The sequence below is a fragment of the Lynx canadensis genome, chromosome D4, assembly GCF_007474595.2.
Source record: "Lynx canadensis isolate LIC74 chromosome D4, mLynCan4.pri.v2, whole genome shotgun sequence".
NCBI classification, from domain to species: domain Eukaryota; kingdom Metazoa; phylum Chordata; class Mammalia; order Carnivora; family Felidae; genus Lynx; species Lynx canadensis.
The window spans coordinates 25,962,628-25,976,912 of NC_044315.2; positions in this window are offsets into that span (position 1 = coordinate 25,962,628).

The following is a 14,285-nucleotide window of genomic DNA, read 5'->3' on the forward strand; positions in this document are numbered from 1 at the left end:
TCCCCCCTAGATCTCAAGGGCAAAGAGGCTCAGAATTGATATCTCCGTGTTGCATAGAAAAATCCAAAATAAAATTACACATACCTTAGAAGATATCCTAACTAAGCCAGTGCCAGAACTATTGTGAAATAAGCAAAGTAATCCTTGGGTTTTCTAATGTTCTCTTCCTGTACATTTGGCTCTCTACACCAACCTTCTCTCTCTACCCCAACCATCATTCCAGATTGATCACAATGTCCCATTCCCGTCATTCCATCATAGTGAAGCCTACTGTGGGAATAGCTTATGAATTTGTTTGTGTCCAAGTATAAAAGCCTGCAATGTTAAGACTACTCCTCAGGAATGTGAACCAGAGCCTTGAGATAAAGGCATGGTGTGCTTACAATGAAGTTTAATGGATCGACCAATGTGCAGAAGGCATTCTAGAAAGAGGCCCATGTAAGTGTCTTTAAAAACACATTAAGGCAGAAAAGTTTAAGTTGGAGCCCTTCCACATAACTTATGGCAAAATGTATTTTAAACAAATTGAAGAATGATGTCCTTAATCATGGAAATGTTGCATGAACTTTTTACATTGCAAAATATTAAATGACAAAACCAAGGAAATACAACACAGCGAAAAAAGTGATTTGCAACACATAGTGACAGTCAAAGGACTTAATTGTATTAGCGATTTTTTTAAATTGTTTATTCATTTAACAAATACTTATTATCCGTCTACTACATATCAGGTACAGCTCGAGGCTTTCCTCTGGGGATACACAGTGGGCAAATGAGACAGATAAAGTCCCCGTATTCTGGGGGTGTGTGTAATGGGGTGTGGGAGGTGTTAAAAAGGGAAACTCTAACATCTCAATGAACAAAAGCATGAACTGGCAGATCCTATAAAAATAAATATAAAATATGACAGTTTATACAATCGTATTCAATGATGTACAATGGAATGTCATTTTCACCCACCAAATTGGTAATGATAGGCTTAATGTTAAGGAAGATGTTAGGGAGAAAGGTCTCCTATTCATTGTTGGTGAGAACATGCATCAGTGCAACTTTTCTGGGGGGGGGGGGGGGCTGTTTGTCAGAACGTATAAAAATCTCAAATTCACTTGCCCTTTACCTTGGCAATTCCACAGCCAGGAAGTCACGCTCCAATTACATTCACTCTTTGTACAAAGGAGTTGTAAAAGGACTTTACATTTAGAATTGTTTACAATAGACAAACACTAGAGACAACTCTTTTTTCTTTTTTTAATAAGCGATCAGTTCGTTCAGATGGGTTAGATTCCATCAAAGGAATACAATGCTGTGATTAAAAAGGAGCCAGATTTGTATTTGTTGATGTGGAAGGAACTTCTCATTATATCACTAAGTGAAAAAAAAGGGGGGGGGGGCAAGACAGCAAGAGTCTGAATAATGGTGTCAACTTGTTTCCACCTGTATAAAGTAAAAGGTCACACACACACACACACACACACACACACACACAAGGATACACAAGAAACTCTCAATAACAGTCATTTTGAATTGGGAGTCTAGGGTAGAAGGAAGACTCTTCTCATTGTATAACTTCTTTCAGAAAACTCACATGTACATATTAGTCTTTCAGTTGGAAAATAAGGTTCATTAAAAAACACCCCCTGACGGGGCACCTGGGTGGCTCCATCGGTTAAGGTTTCAACTCTTTGTTTCAGCTCAGGTCATGATCAGACGGTTCATGAGTTCAAGCCCCATGTCGGGCTCTATGCTAGTAGTGCAGATCCTACTTGGGATTCTCATTCTCCCTCTCTCTGTGCCCCTCTCCTGCTTGTGTGCTCTTTCTCTCCCTCTCAAAATAAATAAACATTAAAAATAAAATTTAAAAAAAATCCACCCTGAGAATGTCGAGTACTTACAAGGCTAATTGTGAACACTAGAATGACTTCTGAGTTCCCATGAGGGTGAGGCTGGGACATAGATTCCCATAGAGGGTCCCACCTCAACCTCAGAGAGGGGGGTTCTGGTCCCTCCTGGGCTTTTACGGAACCTGCACCCAGGGCCATGAAGGCCATTCTGTAAGTGGAAATACCCTCAATGCAATACTCCTCTGAGTCATCCAGATGGCCAGAAGACTCTCTATGCCAGGGTCAGCAAACTTCTTCCGTAAAGGGCCAGAAAGTAAATGTTTTAGGCTGACTGTTGCTCACTGGCCTCTGCTGTCCACCAGCAGACAGCAACATGCCAGCCACCCCACAGCAAGGCAGCGGGTTTGTGACTCCCCTCCCATCTGCAGATGAGCAGTCTGTCCCGCCCCCCATGACTGATGCCTCTGCTCCTCCCACCTGCTACATTCCCGGTACAGGAAGTGGAATCTTTTTTTTTTTAAGTTTATTTATTTATTTTGAGAGAGAGAGAAACAAAGAGAGCAAGTGGGGGAGGGCCAAAGAGAAAACGAGAGAGAGAGAGAGAGAGAGAGAGAATCCCAAGCAGGCTCTGTGTAGGCAGCGTGGAGCCCAATGTGGGGCTTGAAGTCACGAACCGTGAGATCACGACCTGAGCCAAAATCAAGAGTCGGACACTCAACCGACTGAGCCATTCAGGCTCCCCAGAAGTGGAATCTTAAGTCAGGGTCTGAGTTCTCAATCTTCTCGTGAAAGTGCCTCCCAGCCCCTCTGTCTCCCATCTCTCACTTCACCCAGCCCACTCCCACAGACAGGCTCTATCTGCCTTCAGGGGAAGGTCTCCCCTCTCTGTCACTTATAACAGGGAGACAGAACTGACTTCATTCCTCATTCTGAGAAGCAGCTTCAGGCTCTCTCTTCCTTTCCTTATGGACCCTCCAGAACTTTCCGTCTGCTGGGAAGGTCAACCAAAATCTCCCAGTCCTGGCTCCAGCCTGAGCAGACCTTCCTTATGTGCATCTGGCTTCCAGTAAGCGAGTTTTCATGTGAGTTCTAGTACTGTTCTTAAAGCAGCACTGACTACATATGTCCTATTTGCTTTGAAAGAGAAATGAGTGCACACGGACACTTTATGGAAGAATTGTCTGATGACAGACAGATACCAGGAAAGAACATTTTTAAAAAATCTGGCAGCAGCACTGGATCAGGGGAGGAAGGGTTTTAGTGTCAGCCTCTGGCACGAAAAGACGGGAGACTTCAAAGTCTGATAGATGAGCATGTTGTCATTGTGGCAAAAGATGACAGGAAATTGAGAGGGGGGCTCACTTATTTTACCTGGGTTGCATGAGGGCTGCTTCAGAGTAGAGCGGCCTCCTAGGTACTCTTGGTTCCGGGCAGGTCCGCCGAGGGAAATGAGATGCGGTTGGTGGCGGAGGCTGTAGGAACCACGACGCACATGTGGCTGTGTGTCTGGGCCAGCTCCCTGTCTGGGACTGGGGCCGGTGCTAGCCGCAGCTGTAGGAAGAGCCACGAAATCCTTAGGAGCTGTGTGGCTTCATGGCCTGCAACCATCACCAAGCACCGAAGAGTTTGGTTCTCGGTGAGCTCCACTGCAGGTTTAGGCAAGTGACACGCGCATTTCCTCATCTGTCAAGTGAGGGGGTTGAGCAGCGCTGACGTCCGGATGGCTTCTTCAGCTCCAATTTTCTGCAAGTCTCTGACACTGATGGAGACTTTCCAACTCCAGGCCTAGGTGCTTCTTCATACTAATGTCTCCTCTTGGTTGCATCTTCTTCTTACTCTGTCAACTCACCATCTTTGGTTGTCTTTTTCTGACAGCTCACGTGGAAAGAAAGTGAATCTGCCAGAGTCATTTTATACAATCGTTTTATTTATTGAACACAAAGTTGAAGGTCTGCTGTGTGCCAAGCCTAGCGCTAGACCCAAGGGACTCAGCAACCGATGAATTAGTCACAGACCTTTTCCTCATGTTGCCCACAGTCTAGCCTGAATCAGACAGGCAAACAATCATAAGATCCATACCATGAAAGGGAGGTAGAGGATGCCGTGGAGAAGCTGGGAGTCTCCTATACCAAGGAAAGCCTTTGGGAAGCAGAGCTGGGGATGTGTCAGGCAAAGGGGAGAAGCACCTACAAAGACCCAGAGGCAGAGGAGAGAATGGCACATTCTAGAAAACAAAAGAAGTTCCAGGGTGAGGGGAATATGGTCGCAGGTGAGGTAGGAGAGGTGACCTGGATCATCCAGAATGACAAGCAATAGCCTATTGAAATGTTTTGAGGAATTGAATTTTAGGAAGTTAGTCTGGGCTGCCATGCTAAGATCAACCTGTAAGGAAGGAAGGTTGGAAGTGGGGAGTTATGTTGGGTATGCTGCACCAGTTACTCAGGTAAGGGAGATACGATGAGCTTAGCAGGGTGTTGCAGGAGGGATGGTGAGAAAAGCTGGAGAGATGTATGTTTGAAACTTAGAATCCATAAGAGGTGGTCATAGATAGGCCATGGTGGGGTGTGAGGTAGGAGGTATTGAGGGTGAGGCCCAAGTTTCTGGTTCTGGGTGGGTGGCAGTTTATGGAGGTAAGACTAATAGGTAGAGGGGTAGACACAGGGGTAGGGAGGAGGCGATGATGAGTTTGGTTTTGAACATGTTGACTTTGAAGTTCTTGGGGACATCACTGTGATATGTCCATTTGAGTCTGCAGCTCAGGAGAAAGCTCTGGCCCGTAGACATAAAATGGAACTCATGTTAGTAGAGGTCAAGGCAGGAGCTGGCGATACTGGGTCAGAGTGTGTAGTGACAGTATTCGCAGGTCTAGGTGACCCCATGTGGAACACCAGCATTTAAGGGGATGGGGTCAGGGCAGAGAAAGAGAACCTTCCAAATGACATCAGTGTAAGTGACAAGGAGGGAAATGAGGGATGGGTGGGGTCAGAGAAAAGCCCTCCAGGGGGAGCATCACCAGTGCCAAATACTGCTGCTTGATCAAGGACATAAATGTCTGGAAATGGCCATTGCCTTTAGCAGCAAGGATGCCTTTGGGGATCTTGGTGCAAACATGAAGAGGCATAATGGGGAATGAAATGCAGATCATGATGGCCAAGAAGGAGAGTGAGGGCATATATTTCTCCTAAGAAAGCAGACTGTGAAGGGCCGCCTGGGTGGCTCAGTTGGTTAAGTGTCTGACTTTGGCTCAGGCCAGGAGTTCAAGCCCTGCATCAGGCCCTATGCTGACAGCTCAGAGCCTGGAGCCTGCTGACAACTCAAAGCCCGGAACCTGCTTCAGATTCTGTGTCTTCCTCTCTCTCTCTCTCTCTCAAAAATAAGTAAAAACATTAAAAAAAAAAGAAAAGAAAAGAAAGCAGACTGTGAAAAGAAGAGAGATGGAAGCAGATGTGTTTGCTGAAGTACTTCTTTCTTAATGATGTGTAGATGCAGTTACAGAGGAGTCCATAGAGAGGGAGAGATTGTGACTGTAGAGAAAATGGATGGTAGACAGGTCAGAGGGAAGTCCCAAGAAGAAGGGAGGGTTTAGGATGGGGAGGAACGCAGCCAAGCCATGCCTTCCTCTTCCCTTGTAACAGAGCAGAGAGGGGGACAGGTGGCAGAAAAGGTAGCAGGCAGAGGATTTCTTGCTTTATGACCACTAATGAATTCCTTCTGCTGTGTCCTTACTCACACTGTTGATTTCACCTGGAATACTCCTCCCACTCACTTTAGGAAAATCCTACCCACTTACAAGGTCCAGGCAGGAAGCGATAAGCTTCTCTTCTGCTCCAAACAAGTTCAGACTTGACCCTTTTTATTGATGTCTAGAGGTTACTTATGCTTTTATGCCTTCTTTGTCCTACCAGGTTGGATGCTCCTTGAGGGCAAGAACTAGGCCAAGCAATTGTTTGGTTTTTTTTAATTCTGAGAGAGAGAGACAGAGACAGAGAGAGGCAGAGAGAGACAGAGACAGAGCACCAAGCAGGCTCCACACCGTCGGTGCAGAGCCTGACCAGGGGATCAAACTCACAAATCATGAGATCGTGACTGAGACGAAATCAAGAGTCAGACATTTAACCTACTGAGCCACCCAGGCACCCCCGGGCCAAGCAATGTTTAATGTGTCCCACTGTTCTGGGACACAGCTGATACCCCAAAAGGACTTTTCAATTCACTGGCTCAAATTGAAAAAATGTTGGTCCTGACATCCAGTGACATCTCCTTGTCCCTAACGTCTTAGAAGAAGCAATGGATAAGCAAAGGCAAACTCAAATCAGGAGGGTATAGAGTAGAGCTTTGGAGATGGTGAAGTTGGGGTTAATTCTTGACTCTAACAGGCATTAGCTGTTTTGTGCTGGGTAAGTCAGTGAAGAATCTGAGGTCTCAGTTTCTTCTTCTCTAAGCTGGAGTCAATGCTATCCACCTAACTGGGCATAAATAAAAATATTAAGCGTCCTTGTGGCTTAAGACATTTGAAGTCAAGGTTTGTGTCTTTCAACCAAAACCCTCCCAACTTGTATGGAATTCCAGGGTAGGAAATTTACCCTTAATATAGGAGGATGGGCAGTGTCTTCAAGGTTGTTGAGGGGTGAGTTTTCACATGTGATACGATTATGTGATAGTGTGTACTCTGTGGAGTGGTGTGACGTATGAAAGCATGGGATGTGATGTATCATGTGATGTGTGCATGTGATATGACAGTGTGTACTATGTGGCATGGGCTACGTGATCAGAATATATGATGTGACCGTGTGCGACATGCGGTGTCGGGGAGTATGCGATCTGGGCTGCGGCAGTGTGTATTGTGTGACACGTGGTCTAGGCTAGCACGTGATGTGACCATGTAGCAGCGTGTGCTGCGTGACATGCAAACGTGATAGCATGGGTCGTGCTCTGGGAAGATGAATCTCGCAGCACAGGGTAGTTTGGAATGGAAAGGAGACACCAGGAGACAGAGAGGCCTGTTAGAGGCTGTTTGGGGGGGCCGGGTGAAGGGTGACAAGGGCGCTGGCAGGAGGGGACGTACAGAGGTAGATGTGAGAGATGATAGGACCTCAGCAGATGCCACCTGAATGTCTTACAGGCAGCTCAAACTCAACATGTCTAGAACTGAAGTTATTATCTCCCCCAGAGCCTGTCGTTCCTTCTGCCTTCCTCCACAAATGGTGAAACAACTCAATTGCCCAGGCAGGAACCTCTGAGTCATCTCAACCCTGGCTTTCCCACTCAGCTACTCCGTGCACTTGGCCACAGAGAGCTGTATCAATGTCAAGAGGCTTCTTACTCTCAGCCTCTGCTCTGTTTTCCCAGGGTTCCCCCAGATCAGAGGCCACAGAGGTCACTGCTAGTGTCAAGAGGCAAGGAAGGCAAAGGGCATATCCTCGTGGACATTTTGGGAACAGGAGGAGGTAGAGAGCGGTCAGAGGAGTGCAAAAGAAAATAGGAACAGAAACCAGGGACTGCCAACGTTTAAAAGAGGCTGGTCCACAATATCCAGTCCAATAGAGATGTCAAGGAGGAGGATGTCTGGAGGAAAGACCATTGGTTAAAGCTGCTGCTTACTTCTCGAAACTATGAGAAGTTAGGGAAAAGGCTGTTTCCATGATACTGAGACACAGAAGGCCAAGGCAAAAATTCATGCAAATCATCTTTGTAGGCAATCTGCAAACTAGAAAAAAAAAATAAAGAGCAAGTTAATGAATTCAAACTTCAGGAGGCAGAAAACAGAATTCTTAATTCAAACTAGTACAGCAGGTATCCATTTCTGTAGTCGACAAACACTGGTGTGGAAAATAAGTGTAATTTTCTTTATTTTCCTACAATTGAATTTTGCTTCAGTCTTGAGTTTCCTTTTTATTTAAAAACTTATCCAAAACATTCTATGTAAAATGGTGCAGCTGCTGTGGAAAGCAATACGGTGGTCTTTATCATAATTAATTTAAAAATTTAAACATAAAGTCATCATGGGACCCAGCAATTTCACTTCCAGGTAGATAGCCCAAAGAATTGAAAGCAAAAGCTCAAAGACACAGTTGCACCCCACATACGTAAAGCAGCATTATTCACGATAACCACAAGGCGGAAGAAACCCAACTGTCCGTCAACGGATGAGTGAATGAACAAAATATGGTACATCCATACGGAAGAAAATTATTCTGCCTTAAAAAGGAAGAAAATCCTGACACATGCTACAACATGGATGAAGCCTGATGACATTATGCCTAGTGAAATGAGCCAGATGCAAAAGGATTACTACTGTATGATTCATATGAGATTCCTAGAGTAGTGAAATTCATGGAGACAGAAAGTAGAATGGCGTTTACGAGGGGCTGGAGGGAAGAGGGATTGAGCGTTCGCATTTAATGAGTACAGAGTTTCCATTTTATAAGATGAAAAGAGTCCTTACAGCGATGGTAGCACGACACGCATGGATTTAATACTACTGAGCTATACATTTTTTATTTTTTTAATTTTTATTTATATTTGAGAGAGAGAGAGAGAGAGCAAAGGAGGGTTAGAGAGAGAGGGAGACACAGAATCTGAAGCAGGCTGCAGGCTCTGAGCCGTCAGCACAGAGCCCGATGCGGAGCTCAAATTCACGAACGGTGAGATCATGACCTGAGCAGAAGCTGGATGCTTAACTGACTGAGCCACCCAGGTGCCCCATAAGCTGTACACTTTTAAATGGTTAAGATGATACAGGGCACCTGGGCGACTCGGTTGGTTGAACTTCTGACTGGATTTCAGCTCAGGTCATGATCCCAGGGTTGTGGGATCAAGCCCAGAATCAAGACCAGCACTGGGATCCATGCGAGCATGGAGCCTGCTTGAGGTTCTCTCTTCCTCTGCCCCTCTCCCCTTTTCATGCTCTCTCTCTCTCTGTCTAAAAAATATTTTTTAAATGTTTAAGATGGTAAATATTATGTGTATTTTACCACACTTTTTTTAAAAAGTAGCAAGAAAGTAATTTAAAAAAAAAAAGAAAGGAAGGTTAATCTAAAATATTCCAAAGAAATTCAGTCACTTGGAGTTCCTGGCTGGCTCAGTTAGTTGAGCCCTGGGCTCTTGATTTCAGCTGGGCTCAAGTCATGATCTCACGGTTTGTAAGATCAAGCACCCCCCTTTCTCTGTCTCTTCCTCCCTCCCCTACCCCCTCTACCCCAGAGGGGCTCCAGTGTGGAGCCTGCTTGGGATTTTCTCTCTCCCTCTCTTTCTCTCTCTCTCTCTTTCTCTGCCCCTCCCCTGCTTGTGCGCACACGCGTGCGCTAACTCGCTCGCTCGCTCACTCTCTCTCTCAAAAATAAGCATTTTAAAAAGCTAAAAAATAAAAATAAAAAAAAGAAATTCAGTCACTTAAATGTTACTCTTGGGCTGTTTAGATTTGAGCTCAGGCAACAGAGAGCTTTTTGTCTCTCGTCATTGGTCTCATTTGACATCATGGGGAGATGGGGGAAGCGGTGAAGCAGGACCTGGTCTGTGCTAAACTATTAGTTTGGGGCATCTCTGCAGGCATCCAATGACCCCACCCTCCAGACTCTCAGACCCCTGAAGGTCCCGTGCTACAGGGTCTCTGCCAGTTTCTGCTGTAGGGCTCCTGCTTGTGACCATGACTCCCCTTCAGGTCAGCCAGCTTTTGATGGACAATCTGATCGCTTCCAATATTGAGCTATTACAAGAAGCACTTCTAGGAACCGCCTCATATGTGCTCATGGTGAACATATGTTTGCCCTTCTGTCGCGCGTATACCTAAAAGTGAAACTAGGGTCTGCTTATGTCCCGATTTAGCAGATACTGCCACGCTGTTTTCCGCTGTGGTTTACTCATTTACGCTCCCGCCCGCAGCGTGCAAGAGATCACGGTTGTCCCACAAACACTAGATCTTTTTTGCCTTTTCATTGCAATCATTAGGTGTGTGGAAGTGATGCATTGTGGTTTTATTTTATTTTTGCATTTCCCTGATGACTGATGGCCTTGATCTTTTCATTATTCACCACAGTGATGCCTTCTTCTTGCAAGAGTCTGTTCAAGTCTTTTGTTCTTCTTTCTTTTGGTTTTCTTGCTTTTTTATTGCTTAATAGAATTTACATATTTATACATAATATTATTACATTATATATTTATGTATATATTATATACAATTTACATTATAACATATTAACGCACATCAAATAAATAAAATATGTATATTCTATTATGGACATGAATTGGATATATGTATTGCAAATAATATAACTCCATTCCACAGCTTGCCTCTTCACTCCCTTAACACTACACAGAAATTTGTCATATTAATGTGATGCAATCTATCAATTTTTTTGCCCTTCATTACTAGTATTTTTTGTACCACATTTAAGAAATCCTTGCCCATATTCATGAGGACATTTTTCTAAAATCTTTATTGTGATACCATGCATATTTTCACCTGCAATTCATCTGGAATTGATTTTTGTGTGGGGGTGAAATAGAAGCCAAGGCTTTTTTTTTCCCATGTGGCTATTCAGTTTGACCCAACATCATTTATTAAAACGACTGTCCTTTCCTCAAGGTATCCCAGGGCTGCTCTCACAAGTCAGGAGACCGTACATGCGCAGACCTGTTCATGGATTCTCTCCGCCGTTATAATGGTCGCTGTGTCCACCCTTGCTTGGGTCAGCATCACACTCTCTCATTTACTGTAGTTATTCGGTGGGTGTTGGAGTCCAGTTGTGTAGGTGCCCAGCTTTTTGTTGCTCCTCTTCAAAAGCACCTTAATTATTTTGGCCCCTTTGCCTTTCCCCCTTCACTCTTAAATCCATTTTTAAAATTTGCACACACATTCACACACACACACACCCTGTTGGGACCTGGATTTTGATTAGGATTGTATTCAGTCTATAGATAAACGGGGGGGGGGGGGGGGCAACGGGCATGTTGACAATACTGAGTCTTTCAAACCATGACCATGGCTTGTAGTTCCATTTACTTAGATCTTTAATTTCCCTGGATTGTGTTTTGTAGTTTCCAGTGTAGAAACTTTCACTAATTTTGTTACATGAATTCCTAATTTTCTGTTTCATAATTATCTATTTCATAACTACCTATTTCATATCTATCTATTTATCTAACTGAATTCAAGTATTGATTATAACAGTGTGTAGGGATTTTTTTCATCTTCATTTTCTGTTGGTTTGTTTCTAGCATGTGGAAATAAAATTTATTTTTTATACTGACCTTGTATCCAGGCATCTTGCTAAGCTCAATTCTTAATTCTAATTGTTTGCAGATTCTTTTGAAATTTCTGTATACACAATGTCTTCAAATAAGTATTGTTTTCCGTCTCAATTATTAAGCATTTTACTTAATTTTCTTGCTTTATTGCTAGTTGAATAAAAGCTGTGAAGTCACCTCTTTGTCTTGTTCCCAATCCCAGGGACTCGTTTTTTGTTTGTTTGTTTGTTTGTTTGTTTGTTTGTTTGTTTTTTAATGTTTATTTATTTATTTTGAGAGGGAGGGCGCATGTGCAAGCAGGGGAGGGGCTGAGAGAGAATCCCAAGCACACTCCACGCTCAGCGTGGAGCCCAAAGAAGGGCTCCCTCTCACAACCCTGAGATCATGACCTGAGCCAAAATCAAGAGTCTGACACTCAACTGACTGAGCCACACAGGCACCTCAGGGGCTACATTTCTAATAGTACACTTAACCATGATGTTTACCATAAGATTTTGGTCTCTTTTTTCAGATGAGAAATCTGTTATCATTCGAATCCGTGTTTCTCTAAAAGTAATATGTCCTTCAAGTGTTTTTCTTTATCTTTAGTTTTCACTTTAATTTTGATGCGTCTTGATGTGGACTTCTTTGGGTTTATCATGTTTGTGATCCTCAGAGATTCTTGAACCTGTAGATTATGTCGCCAAATTTGAGGTGTTTCCAACCGTATTTCTTTGAATGCTTGTTCAATCCTGCTGTCTCTCTCTCTCTTCTGGGAACTCCAACGAGACAAATACTAACTCTTGTTATTGTCCCACAGGTACCTGAGGTTTTGTCCTTTTTTTATCGGTCTTACTTTTCTGTATGTTCAGATTGAACAGTTCTATTGATCTGTCCTCAAGGTCACTAATTCTGTCCTCTGTCATCTCCGCTCTAGAACACACTCATGCACTGGGCTTGTTCAGTTATTTTATTGCTCGTTTTTACACCTGCCTTGGGTTCTTTTTTTGTTTTCCTAACTTCTATTTCTTTGCTGATACTTCCTATTTGTTCATTAATTCAAGATACTTTGTCATTGCTTTTTGAAGCGCTTTTATCGTAAGTTCTTTAAAATCCTTTCCAGACAATCCCAACATTGGATTCATCCCATTATTGACATCTGTATTTCCTCATCAGGTTTTGTCATTTTTCTTGGTTCTTGGATTAACTAGTAACTTTTTTTCATTGTATTCTGGATGTTTTGAATATTACATTTTGAGACTCAGGATTCTATATAATCTAACTTAGCAGGCACCCCTGCTGTTGAGGTGTAGGTAAACATGTTCAGGTTCCTGCAAGGCAGTGCTCACACCATCCCAGCAAAAGTGGGACACTGGCTCGCATTGCCTCAGTGAAGACATTCAGTGAGAATTCAGCACTCCCCAACACCTTCTGTGGGGGGGGGAGGTGGGAATAGGCACCACCTTACACGAGCTCATTATCTTCAAATGGAGGTGTAAGATCAGCTCTCCACCAGGTCTCTGTGACATCAGGGGAGGGCAGAAGCAGAAGGCTGACTCACACTGCTTTGTGACTGAAAAGTGAGTGTTGAATCCCAGCTCCCCACTGACACCAGAGGAGGGGGGCAGGGAGCCCAGTGCCAGCTAGTCCTGCCTTTGACAAGCTCCCTCAGCTTTGCTGATTCTAGGTGGAGGCGGCTCCCCACTGGGCCATGCTGACATGGGGTGGGAGGTGGGAGGGTGTGGAAACAGTGTCTTGACTCCCCTACCTTGTACCACATTGTTCTGACTTGTTGATGCTGGGTGGGACAAAGGCTCTCATTCAAAGGGATGAATAGATGTTCTGACTAGCCCTGCTTTGCCTACCTTGTTTAGATCACTTCTGCCAGCTTGGGGTAAGGCTTCACCACAGGACCCTGCTGACATCAGAGGGAAGGTGGTGAATCTACGCGGTGATTGCCCCTGCCTGCCGCCTCCTCCACATATCCCTTTGCCGCTGGGTGGGGGTAGAAGTTCCGCTCTTCACTGGACCCCATGGACGACATCCAGATGGGGGATTTAGGGCATGGCCTGCTTCCTTCAAGCAGAGAGGGAAGATCAGCTGCCTGCTTGGTTCCCCCAACGCTACCCAGTGGTCCGACCAGATTGCCATTAATTCCCTCTGCCAGGTGAGGGATGACAGAGTAGGTTCATACTCAGCCCCACAGACACCACCTGGCAGGGGAAATCAGAGGATGCCACCTGCTTCTGTGAGGGGTGGGGTCGTGCAAGATAAACTGAACTGGAAACTTCAGAGAGGGCTGCATGTTTTCCATTTGTGTTTGGCTAGCACGTAGAGGGTATTGTCAGAAAGGTTTTCTGTTGACGGATTATCCTTTCCCCAGTCCTTTGGCTGCGGGGCGGGAGGAGCATGTTTTTGTCTGTCTGTTGGAGGTGCTGGACCGAGGACTTCTGTAGTGTCCTATCAGGCATACATGGGACATAATAAGGAAACTCAGGGAATGCACCATCACATTGTTCCTTAAATCCCAAGGATCCCTGGAAGCCCGCCTTCTTCTCTCCACGTTTCAGAAATTTTGTATCCTTGTTTGTTGTACTGTGTCCGTTTTTTAGTTATGAGGGGGAGGACCGGGAAGGGGCTACTGCACCATAAGTCCCACATTGTTCCATTTCCAGTCTGTATTTAGAGAGAATAAACAGTAGCTTTTTCATATTTGATCTCTCTTCTATCTTTACGAAAAATTTTAATTTAGACTTCTCAATCTGCTTTGTTCCAAATTGGCAACTGAAAGTGAGGTTTTTATAATTTTGGCTGCCATCTTTTCTAGTAAGACCTGTATGCAGGGGTATCTGGTAAATCAATTCTATGGGGCAAACTAAAACCTTGACTCGCCGTGCTGTAATTCCTATGGTATACATACTACCATACAACATGAAGTCGCTGAATGTAGAAGTTGGAAGGGTGTAGACGAATGGCTGTCGGGAACCCGTATGAGCTGGTTCCAAGACACGGCTAGCTGTGTGCAACATTATGTGCTCCTGTATTTCTCTGTTTCTGGAAGAAACCCTCCAAAGCACCTGATGTTCTATGGTTATGAGATGAACTGCAAACTTCTTTTTGTAACAATGTGTAGAAAAATTACAGTTTTTGGCAGAAGCATCCTTAATCCAAGAAAGGATCTGTATCTGCTGGGCTAATATTTTAATAAAGTGCTTGGAG